Genomic DNA, 17,491 nt, shown 5'->3' with positions numbered 1-17,491 from the left:
TATCCTACCTAAATCACCCCTGGAACAACTTTAGACCGTTCCCCCTCGTCCTGTTGCCAGGCACGTGGGAGAATAGACCAACCCCCACCTCACTACAGCCTCCTTTAATGTACTTATAAAGAGCGATAAGGTCGCCCACGAGCCTCCTCTTCTCCAGGCTGAACAAACCCAGCTCCCGCAGCCACTCCTCGTAGGACTTGTTCTCCAGACCCCTCACCAGCTTCATCGCCCTTCTCTGGACTCTTTCAAGCACCTCCATGTCCTTCTTGTAGCGAGGGGCCCAAAACTGAACACAGTACTCAAGGTGCGGTCTCACCAGAGCCAAGTACAGGGGGACAATCACTTCCCTAGACCTGCTGGCCACGCTGCTTCTTATGCAAGCCAGGATGCTGTTGGCCTTCTTGGCCACCTGAGCACACTGCTGGCTCATATTCAGCTGACTATCCACCATCACTCCCAGGTCCTTCTCTGCCTGGCAGCCTTCCAACCACTCATTTCCCAGCCTGTAGCTCTGCTTTTGTTATTGCACCCCAGGTGCAGGACCTGGCACTTGGCCTTGTTGAACTTCATACAGTTGACCTCAGCCCATCGGTCCAGCCTATCCAGATCCTCCTGCAGAGCCTTCCTACCCTCGAGCAGATCAATACACACACCTAACTCGGTGTCATCTGTGAACTTACTGAGGGTGCACTCGATCCCCTCATGCAGATCATCGATAAAGATATTAAAGAGGACTGGCCTCAGTACCGAGCCCTGCGGAACACCACTAGTGACCGGCCTCCAGCTGGATTTGACTCCATTCACCACGACTCTTTGGGCCCTGCTATTCAGCCAGTTTTTAACCCAATGAAGCATATGCCAGTCCAAGCCATGAGCAGACAGTTTCTTGAGGAGAATGCTGTGAGAAATGGTGTCAAAAGCCTTGCTGAAGTCAAGGTAGACCACATCCACGGCCTTTCCCTCATTCACCAAGCATGTCATTTTCTCATAGAAGGAGATCAGGTTCATCAAGCAGGACCTGCCTTTCATAAACCCATGCTAACTGGGCGTAATCGCCTGCTTGCCCTTTAAGCGTCGTGTGATGACACTCAAGATAATCTGCTCCATGAGTTTCCCTGGCACTGAGGTCAAACTGACAGGCCTATAGTTTTCTGGGTCTGCCCTCCGGCCCTTCTTGTAGATGGGTGTCACGTTTGCTAGCAGCCAGTCAACTGGGACCTCCCCCGATAGCCAGGACTGTTGATAAATGATGGTAAGTGGCTTGGCCAGCTCCTCTGCCAGTTCTCTCAGTATCCTCGGGTGGATCCCATCTGGCCCCATCAACTTGCGTACATCCAAGTGCCATAGCAGGTTGCCAACCATTCCCTCATGGATAGTGAGGGCCACATTCTGCTCCCCATCCCCTTCCACCAGTTCAGGGTACTGGGTATCCAGAGAGCAACTGGTTTTGCCGCTAAAGACTGAGGCAAAGAAGGCATTGAGCACCTCCACCTTTTCCTCCTCTTTTGTAACTAAGTTTCCCCCCGCATCCAGTAAAGGCTGGAGATTCTCCTTAGTCCTCCATTTTGTATTAATGTATTCGTAAAAACATTTTTTGTTGTCTTTGACGGCAGTCACCAGATTGAGCTCCAGATGAGCTTTGGCCTTTCTAATTTTGCCCCTGCACTGCCTCACAACATCCTTATAGTCCGCCCGAGTGGCCCGCCCTCTTTTCCAAAGATTGTAAACCCTCTTTTTCCTGCTAAGCTCAAGCCACAATTCCCTGTTCAGCCAGGCCGGTCTTCTTCCTCGCTTTTGTCAGCTGCCTGTAGAACTCGTCATCAGTCTCCTCATCCTGGTTCTGCGGTCTATAACAGGCCGCCACCAGGATGCTTCCCTTGTTGGCCTTCCCGCTGATCCTAACTCATAGGGACTCAACCTTATCATTCCCAGCCTCAAGTTCTGTGACATCAAAACTCTCTCTGATAGAGAGCCACACTACCACCCCTTCCATGCTGCCTGTCCCTTCTGAAGAGCCTATAGCCAGACATTGCAGTACTCCAGTCATGAGAGTGGTCCCACCACGTTTTCGTGATGGCAACCAAGTCGTAGCCTGCCTGCCTCACGATGTCTTCCAGCTCCTCCTGTTTGTTACCCATGCTGCATGCATTAGTGTAGATGCACTTCAGTTGGGCCATTGCCTTCTCTCCCAGTCTTGCCATTGTTCCCCCTGGCACAGCTCTAACAAGCCTTGTTTCAGCCCTGTCCCCCTTCTTACCTAGTTTGAAGCCCTCTCAATGAGCCCTGCCAGCTCCTAGCCCAGGATCCGTTTTCCCCTTAGAGATAGGGACCTGTCTGCAGCTATCAGGCCGAGTGCTGAGTAAAGCATCTCATGGTCAAAAAAAAAAATTTCTATGTTGCCACCAGCCCCTGAGCCACGTGTTTATCAGATGGGCTTTCCGTGTCCTCTCTGTACCCCTCCCTGCCACCATAGGGATGGACGAAAACACCACCTGTACTCCCACTCCATCCACTAACCGTCCCAGTCCCCTAAAGTCCCGTTTGATGGTCTTCAGGCTTCTCTCTTCAATGTCATCACTGCCAGCCTGGACTATTAAAAGAGGATATTAGTCAGAGGGGCGAACCAGGCTGGGAAGCTTTCTGGCAATGTCCCTGACCCTGGCCCCAGGGAGGCAGCAGACTTCCCTACGGGTAGGGTCAGGCCGACAAATAGGGCCCTACCTGCTCACACCTCAAGCACACAGTCTCTCTGCCCCCCACAGGTGGTAGCAACCGGCTCAGGCAACCTCTGCACCTGGAGACCTGAACCGCCACTTTTTTGAGCGGGCAGTCGGTCTGGGTGTTTTCACGGAGAGCACACTGTGCCTGGTGGACACCATTGCAGCTGAACTAGCAGTAGACAACCGTTAGAGAAGGTGTTCGTATGGGCTGGGGGGAGCGCTCTGCCCTTCCTGCTCACCCTGCCTGCACGAACTGCTGTGCCACTGCCTTCTGACGCACCACTCCCTGTTTGCCCATCCTGGTCGCTGCACTCCTGGTTGTTCACGCTCCCTAGGGGCAGCTTATGAACGGCCGGGGAGGGGGCGCTGCTGGCTCTGCCTACGCCTCCTTCTCGCCTCGTTCACCTCCCTTGCGAGGGCTGCTAGGTCCTGGCAGCTCCCTCGAGCGGGCTCGGTGCCAGAAAAATTAGCCCTGCCTGTCCGATCCTCCTCTCCACTGCAGAACGCATCTGCCCCAGATCCGATCGCCTCAGCAAGTGGCAAGATCTCTAGAAAAGAAATAGATCTTATCTTGAAATAGAAACAGATAGAATACTTGTTTCTTCTGGCCATACTTACATTAAGCAGAAAATGTTTCAAGACATCACAAGAATTAGATTACTCCCTAAAAATCTCTTAGTATTAACAGAGACTTAAACTGTAAGAACTGAGAGAAAAAAGAAGGAGCATCAATGAAGATGTTAGTAAAACAAGTTCGTTAGGAAAGACAATGAATTAAGGATGGGGAAGGGAGTAGCTTGGAAAATCTCAAGTTCCATTTCTCAAAGTCAAAAAGAAACAGAATAAAAAGTTAAGAATGATGGAAAAGCCATGGTGTTGAAGATGATTCGTAGAAAGTTTATCTGTAGAGGAATAAAGTGAGCAATAATGTACAGGTAAAACTATGGCTGGAGAAGTGAACTGCTTCAGGAACATGGAGAGTTCTGACTGCAAAAACTGGCCCAGCACTGAATGGAAAGGAATAGAAGAATGCATGAGATTTCTGAGTGAGGACTGATAGACACACACAAGACCAGATTTTCAGCTGCTATAAATACAGGGAAGTTCAAATATATTTTAGGCGAGCTCATAGCAGTTGGAGCTCCAACAGCACAGCTAGCAAAGAAGTTCATTAACACCAGTTCATAATCCACCGTTATTAATAAGTTCATAATCCACCGTTACCACCTGCAGTGGCAGGTAGCTGAATACATGACAGCAGTCTCATTCATCCAGGGAGAATAAATATGACAAGTGCCTAGTGTAAGGAAACTATTCTTCCACACTGAGTTTCATTTTTGCACTTTTGAGCTGAGAACCCAGGCCATTACTCTTAATTGCATATAACATAGAATTTTGTAAACAAACCATCTAATATTTTCAAAATCCATATCCCCTAAAGTTTAAAACAGAAATATGCGTGACTTACTGAATCATTAAAGAAAGCATTTGAAAAATTAAGCTAGGTTTTATTTATACAGTACCATAACTGCAGTCTGGATTTTATTGCAATAAAATACACTAAACATAAAACCAAATCCCTGTCCAGAAGAACTTATGATATAAATAACAAATACAATAACTGGTGAAACATACCAATTTTTCATGCTTAGATATTTCAGAAAAAAAGCCAAAAGTAATTTTATAAACTTTACAGAACAATTCACCTCTGGGATTAAGAACAAGCATGAGAAATTTCAGCTAAAAGAATAATTGTTTCAGATAGTTAGTGGCAGCTGAAAATAGAAACCAATAATGGAAGTGCCTTGTCGACCATAACTATTATAATGGTAGCACAACACTATAATGAGAAAACAGCTAATTGTTTCTTTATTTGTTTCTTATGAGGTCTCTAAAAAGATGGATGAAAGACAGAAATCCAGCTTCTTACCTTGCATATTCTATTTTAAATAAGGATGTTGGAAAATATTACAAAATACACCTAAGATTTACCTCAAGCAGTCAGCTTTAGTAATTCTAAGAAATATTTCCTGCTCCATGTCAGATAGGCCAAGCTTTCAAATCACCATGTTGAATTTAACTCAATTTTTAAATTGTTTTCTGTAAGTTAGTGATTTAATCATGTAACTACTCGCTAATAAAGAAGGCTAAAGTGATGAAATCATAGCACCCAGCATCCTAAAGGGCAAGTTCTCAATGCTTCCCAGATCTGGTCTCCTTAAACTCCCTTGGTGACTATGTTTCTCCATGTTTTAATGAGTTACAAGAACTTACATAGGAAAGATGGCCATCCACACTGTACTGTTAGCACAAGATCACTTGTGAGCACATTGAAAAGGTAGATTTTCTTTCTGAAATGAATTATTTATTTTCTGATTTTACTATGGTTTATTCTTCAATGGTAAGGTTGCTTTAACTGTACTATTTCTGCATAAAATCTACACTTACAGTCTGGCATAAATCTGTATACATTCTGCCCTGTAAAGGCTAAAATCTACCTCTTTCTGCCATGCTAACTCTCCTCCTTCATTTTTGCAACCAGCTTAAACAACATATAGACTCACAATTTCCATATTACATAGGCTTTTAATGTCCCCTTTTTCTTTGTACTTGAAACATGAATGCTTTTTAAAGTCTTACAGATTTTAAAGGAATATGCATTATATTATTGTTGTCCTGGTCACCTGTCCAGGTCACCTGGAGCCTGTCACCTGCTGTGCATGGGATCATATGCCAGGGGTAGTCTGTGGAGAAATGCCACAGCAGTGGGATGGGTTACCCTGAGCACCAAATCCGTGGACCTGCTAGCTGTTCCATGGGATCGTGGCACCACCGTTCTCTGTATTTTTTCGAGTAGTGATGTATGTTCATGGGCAACATACTTCTTCAGTAGTATAAGTGTTGTTGAAAAAGACAAACCAAAATCACATTCCAGGAAAAAATATTGTTCATTAATATATTTCCTAATTTGGATGAAATAGTGGATTTCTTTATGATTTTACAAAATTTTACAAAAATATCTTAACAGCAATGGAAAGCCCTTTGAAAGTACTTTTTTTTTTTCTTTTTTCCCAGTAACTAAGTTTAAATAAGGTGCTGTAGGCTTACAGAAAATAAAAGGACCACACTCCAGAGATATATTTGCAATAATGCAATAGGTCTTATAAAAATAAATTTCAAACAAGCATATCTACATTAAAATATTGGTTGGGTTTCAGTTTTTATTTTAAATGTTGTTCCTTAACCAAAGAAAGCCCTGAAATGTTGTAGTGAGACTCATTACCAAAGTGGAGAGCACTATGTGATACCTTAACTTTTTTTTTTTTTTTCTTTCTTTTGGGGGGGGGGGGGGGGGGGGAACAAACAGATCTTAGTGGATTTATTTACTGTTCCTAAACTAAAAAGAGTGAAAACAGGACTGTATCACCTACAATGCTATCTATAATAATTTCTGTTAGCTATAACTAAACTTAAAGTTCTTAAACTTAAGAACTTAACTTAACTTAAAGTTAAAGTAAAACTTAACTTAAAGTTAAAGAAATATATTAGACTTCAGGAAAAAATAAATAAATAAATAAATAAATATATCTACTGTGGCATTTTAAATCCTGTATCCAATTTAGTTTCTCAAACCTTATCCCGTTCTAACTCACTGTGAGATTCTTCAGACTCAGTTCTTGAGGCAGTCTTCCATTTGGACAGAATCTAACTTAACGTGATTAACGTGCCTTTAAGGCCTCATAGAATAATAACAAAAAAAGCAAAAATATTAGCAACATTGACAATCAATCTGAAATGAAAGGTAGAATATATAAAGTGATTCAAAATGGTTTTGACACCTGGCTGTAAGAAACAATGTTTTCAAAGTATTATTGTACATCAGCTGATATTTTGCATCTATATTCTATTTCTGTACTACAGTGGGAAATCACAAACACTTCCTCTCACCAGCTTCCCAGTTGAAATAAAATTTCATATAAATATTTATTTAGGAAAAAAAGTAAAGATACAATATTGTATGTACAATTACATAAAGTTCATAGGGAAATTGGTCTGATGAGACTTGCTTGAAGAGTGGTTACTCATTTTATGTACATCTTTTAGATTCTAACCATCCTTTTAGATTTTAAACAGCAAATTTCACAAAGAAAGGTGTGATCCTATAGGTGTGAAGAACTATGTGCACAAAGTCAAAGAACAAGTTCTCAATACTAGAATCAAAATAGCTGCTTCTTACTGGCAAATTACATCTGCCTAGCAACAGCAGTGAATTTTAAAAGTAAAATATAGGACGTTAATATGATGAAGTTTATGTTTCCTCCATATCGAACATCTTCATTAAAACTTTTTCACTGTGTGTATCCAAAGGAAAAAAAGCAATCAGAAGATTTCAGATTTTATGTTAGAGCAGGGAGTATTTGATCAATGGTTTTATTCATCAAATAATGGAGATTTATCTTAGCACAAACAATTTAAGAATTTTATGTTAAATTCAGTTCATATTTTATCTAAAAATAGTGATTAGTTAGACATTTATGTTGTTTCAAAAAGTATTATTTTATTTATTTATTTATTTATTACTAAAAATGCAAACTGAACAAGATATTGCATTCAAACCATTTTCTCTGTTTTCATTTCAAACAGAAATCTTGGAAAATGTTTTGTTTTAAATGTACAGCTTGGCCAGCAAAGTGAAAAAAAATCAATTATTCACACAACTCTATTTACTAATGCTGTGTGTGGAGGAGTAGATTGGATGACTAATCTTGTTTGTTCCCACATGCCGCCTCCACTTGCTTATATATCTGCTGAGAAATTGCAACCTTGATCTTCCAAAGTCTCACAGGTTTTGATTGGACTGTCTTACAGTAGCAGTACGGACTATGTGGAGAATGTGGCTGTACAAAAATGAATGCATGCTTTTCTCACATGCTGTAAATACTGTTAGAAAGGGGGGGTTCCCTAGTAATGAAGATGAGCATTTAGAAAGACAGACACATCACTATTTCTGAGCAAAAGCATAAATTTGACTTGTATAAGTCTCTGGTTTTGTTGAAAACCACTTTCCTCCACAAATATTTATCATAATTGAATGTTATGAATGCATACAAAATGTAGTGATTTTTGAGGGGATGAAAATTCCTATTTCAATCACAGAATCACAGAATTGTCTAGGTTGGAAGAGACCTCCAAGATCACCTAGTCCAACCTCTGACCATATCACTAAGCTCTACATCTAAACATGTTTTAAAGACCTCCAGGGATGGTGATTCAACCATTTCCCTGGGCAGCCCATTACAATGCCTAACAACCCTTTTGGTAAAGAAGTTTTTCCTAATATCCAACCTAAACCTCCCCTGGCGCAACTTTAGCCCATTCCCCCTTGCCCTGTCGCCAGGCACATGTGAAAATAGAGCAATCCCCACCTTGCTACAGCCTCCTTTAATGTATCTATAGAGAGCAATAAGGTCACCCCTGAGCCTCCTTTTTCTCCAGTCTGAACAATTCCAGCTCCCTCAGCCACTCCTTGTAAGACTTGTTCTCCAGACCCCTCACCATCTTCGTTGCCCGTCATGAATGGAGACATTTATGCAATGTCTTCATAAGTTCACACAAACATAAACACTGTATTGCAAGAAAAAGCAAGCAAGCAAACAAAAAGACATAAAGAAATCCAGCAGTACCTCAGGAGCATAGAAACAGATTTCAGGTAAATGTTTGGGAGGTCATATAGTGTACCAGCTCAGTGAAACACCAAACAGACAGAGTAGCTAAATAGTAACACAAATGTGAAGACTGTATAGAATTGTTCAAATTGATTAATAAACTTTATTAAATATAAAATAGTTATTAGAGATCCAGATGTGATCTATATGGTAAATTGGTCTATGACAGATTTTCTGACTCTTACTTTATTCTGTTTCTGCTCCTGGCCACTGCTGTATTCTCAAAGACATAGTCCTTATATCAGATACTATATTCCTGTTTTACGTGCGTCATAGAAACTATGTTTCATAAAGTGAAGCAATAAAATACAATTGACTGCTCAGTATACTATCATAAAGCCTAGATAGCTGTAAGACCTAACAAAGATCTTGAGTTGTCATAACTTTAGTTGTTCACCCAAAAATAGTCCCTTTGAGGACACATTTAATCTTTATACCTGTCATGAAATGGCTTGAAAATTATCTAAACCTAGGGAAATGGTGTATACGCCCCTGTAGAAATGAACCACAGAGACTTGCCAAAGTGGCTTTGTAGGAGCTCAGAACAGCAGGACATTTTTTACACATTTTTTCAGGTAAGTGCTTGATAGTTGCTTGTTATCCACTGGCAGGTACACAGCACATCAGCAGATGAAACTGTTCAAGAGGTTCACTGTTTATTTAAGGTAGATACCCTCAGTAAGGAAGGCACATAAAGCTAAACCATTAACAACTAAATGAAGTACAGTTAATTCCTGAGCCAAAATAAACCCATTACACTTAACACTCAGTACACATAATATGGGTAATCATATGAATGTTTGTAGGCTTAGCAGTCCTGATCACTAAAGACTGCATGTCTATATTACCGTTATTCGAGCTGTGGTAAAAAGTGTTTTCAGTCATATTAAGAAATTGTAGCAACATACACAGAAGAGAAAATGCATGCTAAGATACTCTATTTTCTTTTTTTTTTTCCTCAGACTATACAGTATGTTAAATAGTCTTCAGACACTGCTTTTTCACCAACTTTTCTACTGAATAGACAAGTATGATATCAAATTGTCCTGGAAAAGTCATTCCTATATTTTTGCAGACTAAGCGAAAAGCCCAAAGGCAGGACAGAGTAAGTCTTAAAAATGCATGTCCCTGTACCCTTTCCACGCTGTCAGTGTATTTTTATACAAGAATAAAAATATGTATAAAAACAAGAAGAAACAAAATACATATGAAGAAACAAAATACTCTGGAAAATTAGATCAGCAGGGAAGTTAAAGAAAAAGGACTCAGAGAGACAAAAAGGTGAAGACATGTTCCTGGATTATGTTGCAGGCCTTTGTCCATGCCAGGACTGATGATTTCTAACTACTGAACTACTTCTCTTTCTTCCTTTTCAGTTTTAAAGCCATTAATATTAGGAATGTGTCCCACAGTTATCAGATGAGTCTCTGCTAGGTCTCATCTTCATGAGACCTAATTTTCCAGTCTTGGGGATACTTTTGGACAGCTGCTACTTCTCTAAAATTCATCTTTCTACGAAACTATATCTTCCTTTGCTACCCAAGAGTAATATTAATATTTTTCTTCTGGATATTTTACCTCTGTCTTGAACCATGAGTGTCCTAGTCAGGCACAAAATTTTCCACATGACCTCAAAGTCCATAGTTTCATGAGCCACTGTTTTTCAAATGACACCTTATACCTCTGGAAAAAAAAAAAAAAAAAAAAATTAATTAGTTAATTTCCAGCACTCACTTACTTTCAGGTCTGGAATGTCCCAAAATAACAGGCTTTAAAACCATGACAAGTTTATGCCCAAAGAAGTATGGATTAACATGTCATTTTTTACAGCTCCCTCTGAGCTCTGCCTTGGTGGGCTCATTGTAACCAATGCACCTGGCCTTCCCAGCAAGGGGAAATGAAAAAGAAGTCTCTAAAAATACAAATCTACATAATGATGTATCTGGACTTTACAATGGCATATTGTTGAAAAAGGCTTTTACAAACCCATGTTTGGGACAAGCTAAACAACTATGCATGCCTTCATTGCAGAGAAAAAACTTCCTTTTATTCTTCCATATTCCTCATTTGCAATATTTGGCAAATATTTACTTAAAAATTTTAATCCCTAAATATACATTGGGACCTAACATGTCTGCATTTAAACTTTAATCCCCAGTGAAATCACTACAGGCACATAAGAACCTTGAAAAATTATTGTCCTTATTCTGCAAAAGAGACTGGGCAATATTTTACTGGAATCCATGAAGATATGACTGTTGAGACCAAAGACTGTCAGGGATTTTATGTGGCACAAACAAAAGGAGCAAACATGAAAACAGGAGGAAAACTAGGAGAGAGCTTATAGAACAGAACATAGAAAAACATGGCTAAATGGGAAAACTACAGAAAAGTGAATAAGAAAAGGATAATGACGGTGTTCCAGACAGTGAAAATATCCTTGCCTCAGGAGTTTTATAGATGAACAAAATAATTTTCCCAGTTGCCTACTGAGTCCTATGCAATAACACAACATTTTCACAATACATTTCAGGATGCAGTAAGAATTAACGTTCAGCTCTGCTTAAATATATGACATAGAGGGCTGGGAGCATGGGAAGAACTGAATGCCACTGGACCCAATGAGCTATTCCTTTATTGCCTTTGGTATTCAGATGACATTTATTCTTACCCTTTTTTTAAAATCTTGTGGGAATCACTGAATTATATATGCACATATATATCCAGTACAGAGAGCTGAAAAGTACAGTTTGCCTTCAGGGCCTGCAATTAGGGATTTGCTAAGTCAGCTATATGCTACCAGGGAATCAAGGAAATCTCCATTAGAATGCCATTAGGACCTGCAGAAAATCTCTGTGTTTCTCAGACCCTTTGCTCCATATACACTCTATTATACTCCAGAAAATTGTCATATTTTAGGAGAAACACTCCTCCTTAATGAATATTATCACAAGTTCTAATAGGTTTGTTTAGATCAATATAAATGACCTTCGTTCATTCTACCTAGTATGGCCAGAACTGGACAGTCATCTGATGGGTCTGGCAGCCTTCCCTATTGGCTTGTTAAGCCTTTGTAAGCCTTTGGCAAGAGTGGGTTGAGCACAGTTCAACAAAACCGTTAAAAAAAAAAAAATGACAATATAGATTAAAAATAAATAAATAAATAAATAAATAAATAAATAAATAAATAAATAAATAAAAGCCAGTCAATTCAACACCAATGTTCATGTTAGATTGGCCTGGTTTGCTCTCTGACCTTCAAGTAGAACAGTTTGCACATAAACATCTGGTTCATTTAATCTCTACATCTTTGTTGTGTGAACATTTATACAAAAGGTATAAAGGGAGCAATAGAACAGGAGGAAAAGAACAGAGCGTGATCATTTCTTGAGAGTTTTATAGTGATATTCTTGGTAATTGTAAACTGCACTTGGTTTTATTTCACATTAAGGCCTAGGAACCAATAGGAAAGATTGAAAGTGCTGCCATAAAATATAAAATTAGTTTTTCTTTAACTTGTAAAATAAATTTGCAAAATATTTCATGAAATCTTTTACTCGTGGAAATTTTGGCAGCACAAATGTGTGGTCTGAAGTTCATGCGTTTATATGTTTGCATTTATATGCTTGCAAAACCACACATGGACATGGATTTTATGTACATGTTATATCTGTATAAACGAGAATTCTCATGTGATTAGAAAGGGTTTGACTAACTGAAACTGGTAAGGGTACTGACTGACCTGAGACCCTTTTTTTCCTTGATACAACAGAGTTTTGTAGAATAAACTGCAGGGGCTACAGATCCTTCCTGTTGGAGGAATCTAGTGTGGGAGGAAGTGTTCTGACATTGATAGGAACAATTATTTTTCACACCATTAGGTAAATCCATCTACAAGGAAGCATGCCACTAGTTAAGAATAAACCCAAACACATGAAAATCACTTGGCATAGTCTAGGAGGAAAACACATCTTCTATCAATTCAGCAAGTTTAGCATGGGGAGAGGAACAGTACCTCCAAACCCTGTAACTTCAATAGATCTTAGGAAAGATAGTGAATAAAGGAGTCAACATTTCCTGTTCACCCACCAATCTTTCCTTTTAAGGTGAATCTATTGCTTATATAATCATATAAGCAATATGATATGATATAATATCATATAAGCAATATAATATGATTATATTGCTTATATAATCATATAAGCAATATATTATATTATATTATATTATATTATATTATATTATATTATATTATATTATATTATTTGTTATATATATTATATAATTATTATATAATATATGTAATATAATATATATAATAATATATATTATATATATATATAATATATTATATATAATTATATGTATTGCTATATCTAACGTATATAGTGGTACATTCTCTTATGTACCTGCCAAGGTCTTTAAGAATCTGGAAGGTTTGTGGAAAGATAGACAATGGATTTCATGTATATTGTATAACAGACTTGAGCCATTCACCTGAATCCAGTAAAATGTATGAAACTGTGAAGCTGGGAGCTGTCTTATGTAAATGGTAGAGCAAAGCCCGGCATCTTGAAGAAAGTTTGGCTCAAGAAATAGAGTGTATCAAGAGATAAAACATCCTTACAACGAGGTAAGAAATCAGTCATTTTTACATTTATTTTTCCAAATTTCCCAAATGCACTAATATACTATTCAGAATAACAGCTTGTAAAGTCTCCCCTTAAAAAATAATAATAATAATAATAATAATAGTTTTGAGATCACAGAATCACAGAATCACAGAATTTCTAGGTTGGAAGAGACCTCAAGATCATCGAGTCCAACCTCTGACCTAACGCTAGCAGTCCCCACTAAACCATATCCCTAAGCTCTACATCTAAACGTCTTTTGAAGACTTCCAGGGATGGTGACTCCACCACTTCCCTGGGCAGCCTGTTCCAATGCCTCACAACCCTTTCAGTAAAGAAGTTCTTCCTAACATCTAACCTAAAACTCCCCTGGCTCAACTTAAGCCCATTCCCCCTCGTCCTGTCACCAGGCACGTGGGAGAACAGGCCAGCCCCCACCTCGCTACAGCTTCCCTTGAGGTACCTATAGAGAGCGATAAGGTCACCCCTGAGCCTCCTCTTCTCCAGGCTGAACAAGCCCAGCTCCCTCAGCCGCTCCTCGTAGGACTTGTTCTCCAGGCCCCTCACCAGCTTCATCGCCCTTCTCTGGACCCGCTCAAGCACCTCGATGTCCTTCTCGTAGCGAGGGGCCCAAAACTGAACACAGTACTCGAGGTGCGGCCTCACCAGAGCCGAGTACAGGGGGACAATCACCTCCCTAGCCCTGCTGCTCAGACTGTTCCTGATACAAGCCAGGATGCCATTGGCCTTCTTGGCCACCTGAGCACACTGCTGGCTCATATTCAGCCGACTATTCACCATCACTCCCAGGTCCTTCTCTGCCTGGCAGCACTCCAACCATTCCTCTCCCAGCCTGTAGCTCTGCTTGGGGTTATTGCGCCCCAGGTGCAGGACCCGGCACTTGGCCTTGTTGAACTTCATGCAGTTGACCTCAGCCCATTGGTGCAGCCTGGTGTAGCAGTATAAAATAGTATCTGAAACCAATACATTCCATTTTTGTTTTCATAACTTAGAGACAATTAAGCTGACTTTTTCCCCTAACCTAATAAAAACAATAAAAATAAAAATCTTTTCTCAGTTTAAGATCTTTGTCTGCCAAATGCAAATCAGATTATATTTTTTTTGATTGAATTATGAATCCATGAAAACAGGACATATAAGAGAAACCCTCACAGACCTATAACTACAGAAGTAGTGCTAAAGAGGCACTGGCTTGAATATAAAACATCATCAGCTAACTTACCTCTTCATTCATGTCTCCTGCTAAGTGTTTGGTTACTGTAAATGCTTTAGATTTTGCATAATTTATGTAAATTATTAAACACCTGTTCTTTTCCCATAAAAGAAGGAGATAGAACAATCTCCTCTGTTTAATTGATTCTTGGCTTGAGCTGTCATTTTTTTCTCGGCAACTACAAAGAAATTGTGGTTCCCTAATGGTCAGGTTTTGTTGGCAAAACACAGATGTTCAGAATCTACCATTCTAAAACTGATCTGTTTTTGGTGATACTGTTGAGAAAATGCCATTAAAACAAAATTAGTAAGTCAGCGGTGAAAAACAATGATAGATAAGCGCTCACCACTTGCATTCCCCTTTCTTGTATACACAGATGCAGGTGCAACTGGACGATGAAGCTTGGTTATTGTGTCCAACCTATCAGTTTTCTGATGCATCTACCATTAATTTTTTTTTTTAATATGTCTCTGCCATAAGTTGGTATCTGCTCTGTGTTTCCATAAGGACAATGCTTTTGGAAAAAAGCCAAGGAGAAGAGAAATCCTCAAGAGAAGGCTAACTGGCAGCACTTGACAGATGGAGGCCATGCTATTAGTTAAGAAAGAGCATGGCAAGTTTCATATACAACTATGCCCATACTTTGTCAGTGAGAGAAATTATTATTTTGTTTATATCCCTTTGCAAACTGGAGTAGTTGTATGCACTCTGCACAAAGCTGACCTTGAGTGCCCCTTTCTCAGAAGCATATGGCTACTATTTGCCACACTGCACTTTCAGCTGAACCTCTTTCTTTCGTTGTGTTCAGCAACAGCACAGAGATGAGTTGAAAAGACAAAAGACATGACCTGCAGCCAAATTGCCCTTGATGGAACCTCAGTACATGGGGCAGTGTTGTTTCATGCACTCTCTGTGGAGCTGGCATAGCACTTGCAGTGGACTTCCTGTAACTGTAATGTACAAAGTGCACAAAACACACGTAGCTTATTGGTTCAAGAGGAATTAGATATGTTCACCTTTTAAGAATTGTGTTAATCATCTTTACAAGCTTTTTGCTTTGCATTTTCACAAGGATGATCTCTATTTCTCAGTTGTTCCTCCAGTTTGTTCTAGTTTTTATTTCTGTATACTGACAATGGTTATGTTCAATTTTCTAAATTTTCCTTAAGACGTTATATGTTATAACTTGACTAATAGGAAAATAATGAAGGTTCAAATTAAATTATATTTTTATTATGTTTGCAAAAAAATTGTGTGTGTGTATGCACACATCGGGGTGTTAATGTTTGGTTTTTTGTTTTTTGTTTTTTTGGTGGTGGTGATGGAGGGTTTTTTTGTTTTGTTTTATCTTTTTTTTTACTTTGAAGATTTGAACCAGCTTGTAAATGTCTGACCATTTGTTGCTTCTGGCCTCCCACGCTGTTAAGTACTCTGTGGGAATGCACAATCTGGAGTTCAGCTGAAAAGGGATAATTTTCATACCCATACATTGCACTTGTCTAACAAACAGAAATCAGACTGAATTTACTGCACTCAGTGAGAGGAAGAACAGAGATTCAGTGTGGTGATGAAGGCTGGCACATGTTCATAGGCTCTGTTCTTAGAATTAACCTAACATAGAGGAGAACTTGCCAGACTTTATGCTGAATACAGGGGGTGAGAGAAGAATAATGTGAGCTTTAATAAATTTCATTCTTCTCCATCTGAAATAGACTGAACAAGGGAAAGGGAAGGAAATTAAAATGAAACAGAAACCACCATATTTCTTGAAGTGAACCAAATTTAAATTTTCAAGTGTTGTCACTTCTATCATTTCATGGCCTCTTCTTAACTTCCTGAGTCCAGATGGGACTAGAAAAAAAATCTCAAAATTGTGAGAAAATTCTTAGAATTCAAATTTATCTTGCAGTAGATATCTGATTATATATTTTTTTCATTTTAGGTAGAGAACAAGAGTCCTGATTTCCTAGTGTTACGTGGTATTCATTCTCATGGACACTGGGTTGTCTTCCTACAGCTGTGTTTTTACTAGTTCCTGTGTCCTTAGCACAGAGCCTAATGCAGGAGTTTGGGTCTTCTACTCCTTGTACGGAATACAGAATATGCTCAGATCTCAGCATAAATGTGTACATTCTTTAAAATTTTTCCCAAGTCAGCTGATTGCCTTCAATTTGAGAGTAATCCCCTTCCCTGCAACATTACTAGGGTCTAATATGGAATGAGCCCAAAAGCTCAAAGACATGCTCTCTACTTCTCTAAACAGCCATGGATGAACACAATTTTTCCTATTTTAGTTTTTAAAAGGGTTCTCTAAGTGTTATTTGAGCAATGATGGAGCTTCACTTCTAGCTAGCATTAATGGTCAGATTTTAATGTACTTGAGATAGTAAGAGCATATTAAATATATCCCAATAATCATTAAATATAGTAAACAAAAATATTTAACATCAGAAAATGCTCATGACATAAAAAAAAAAAATCTCATATGTAACATTTTATAGCACATAAAAGAAGAAAAATAAGATATTCAGCACATACAAATGCATAAAGGTAATTTTTTTGTTGCAGAAAAAACAAAGGTAATAGGTAAAATTAAGTACTCATTTTGGAACAAATTTTCTCTCCCATCATGGTGAAAAAATCTCTTTGCTTTCACTAAATGACTGGTATTTTCTCCATGCAACTCCACTCCATGTGATTTTATTGATGACTTTTGCCAGGCTCAGAAGAGAAGGGAGATACAAAAGGCCCTTGCTGGTACCCCCAGTATAAAAATAATGCTCCTGGCTAGTTGCCTCTAGCATCAAATTGCAGCTAAAAGGACATTGCCAAAGAAATACCTTTTCTCCTGTCTAGCCCACTGGAAGCAACTTGAAAATTAAATATGTGCTAAGCAAGATATATTATTTGATGTAATGAAAGTTATCTTTCTATATACCTGAGTGGCAAGGGTGATATTATTTCTTGGTAGGAAGAAACATGTCTACTTTTTCCAATGAATTTCTCAGGTTCAGTATAGTCTTTAGTTTGAGATTGTAAGGACATGCTCTGGAAAAATATATATTAATCACTTTTCTTCACACAGAAACAGTCTTGACTGATATACAGCAACTGTTTAACAGGGCATAACAATATTCTCTGACTGAAGGAAATTTTTATGCAGATCTCTTTAAAAACAGA

The 17,491-nt window shown here is 39.0% G+C and overlaps 1 long non-coding RNA gene across 1 annotated transcript in view; it reads right to left on the bottom strand.

The window, feature by feature from the left end:
* LOC311440298 overlaps positions 1-17,491 on the bottom strand; it is a 169,868-nt gene that overhangs the window by 79,379 nt on the left and 72,998 nt on the right. The window contains exon 2 of the long non-coding RNA XR_014695319.1: positions 10,025-10,129. This is a non-coding gene — a long non-coding RNA (uncharacterized lncRNA). The remainder of the gene's footprint in view (positions 1-10,024; positions 10,130-17,491) is intronic.

The sequence above is a fragment of the Aythya ferina genome, assembly GCF_964211825.1.
Source record: "Aythya ferina genome assembly, chromosome: 8".
Classification (NCBI taxonomy): Eukaryota; Metazoa; Chordata; class Aves; order Anseriformes; family Anatidae; genus Aythya; species Aythya ferina.
This window is presented reverse-complemented; position numbering and strand designations above follow the sequence as displayed.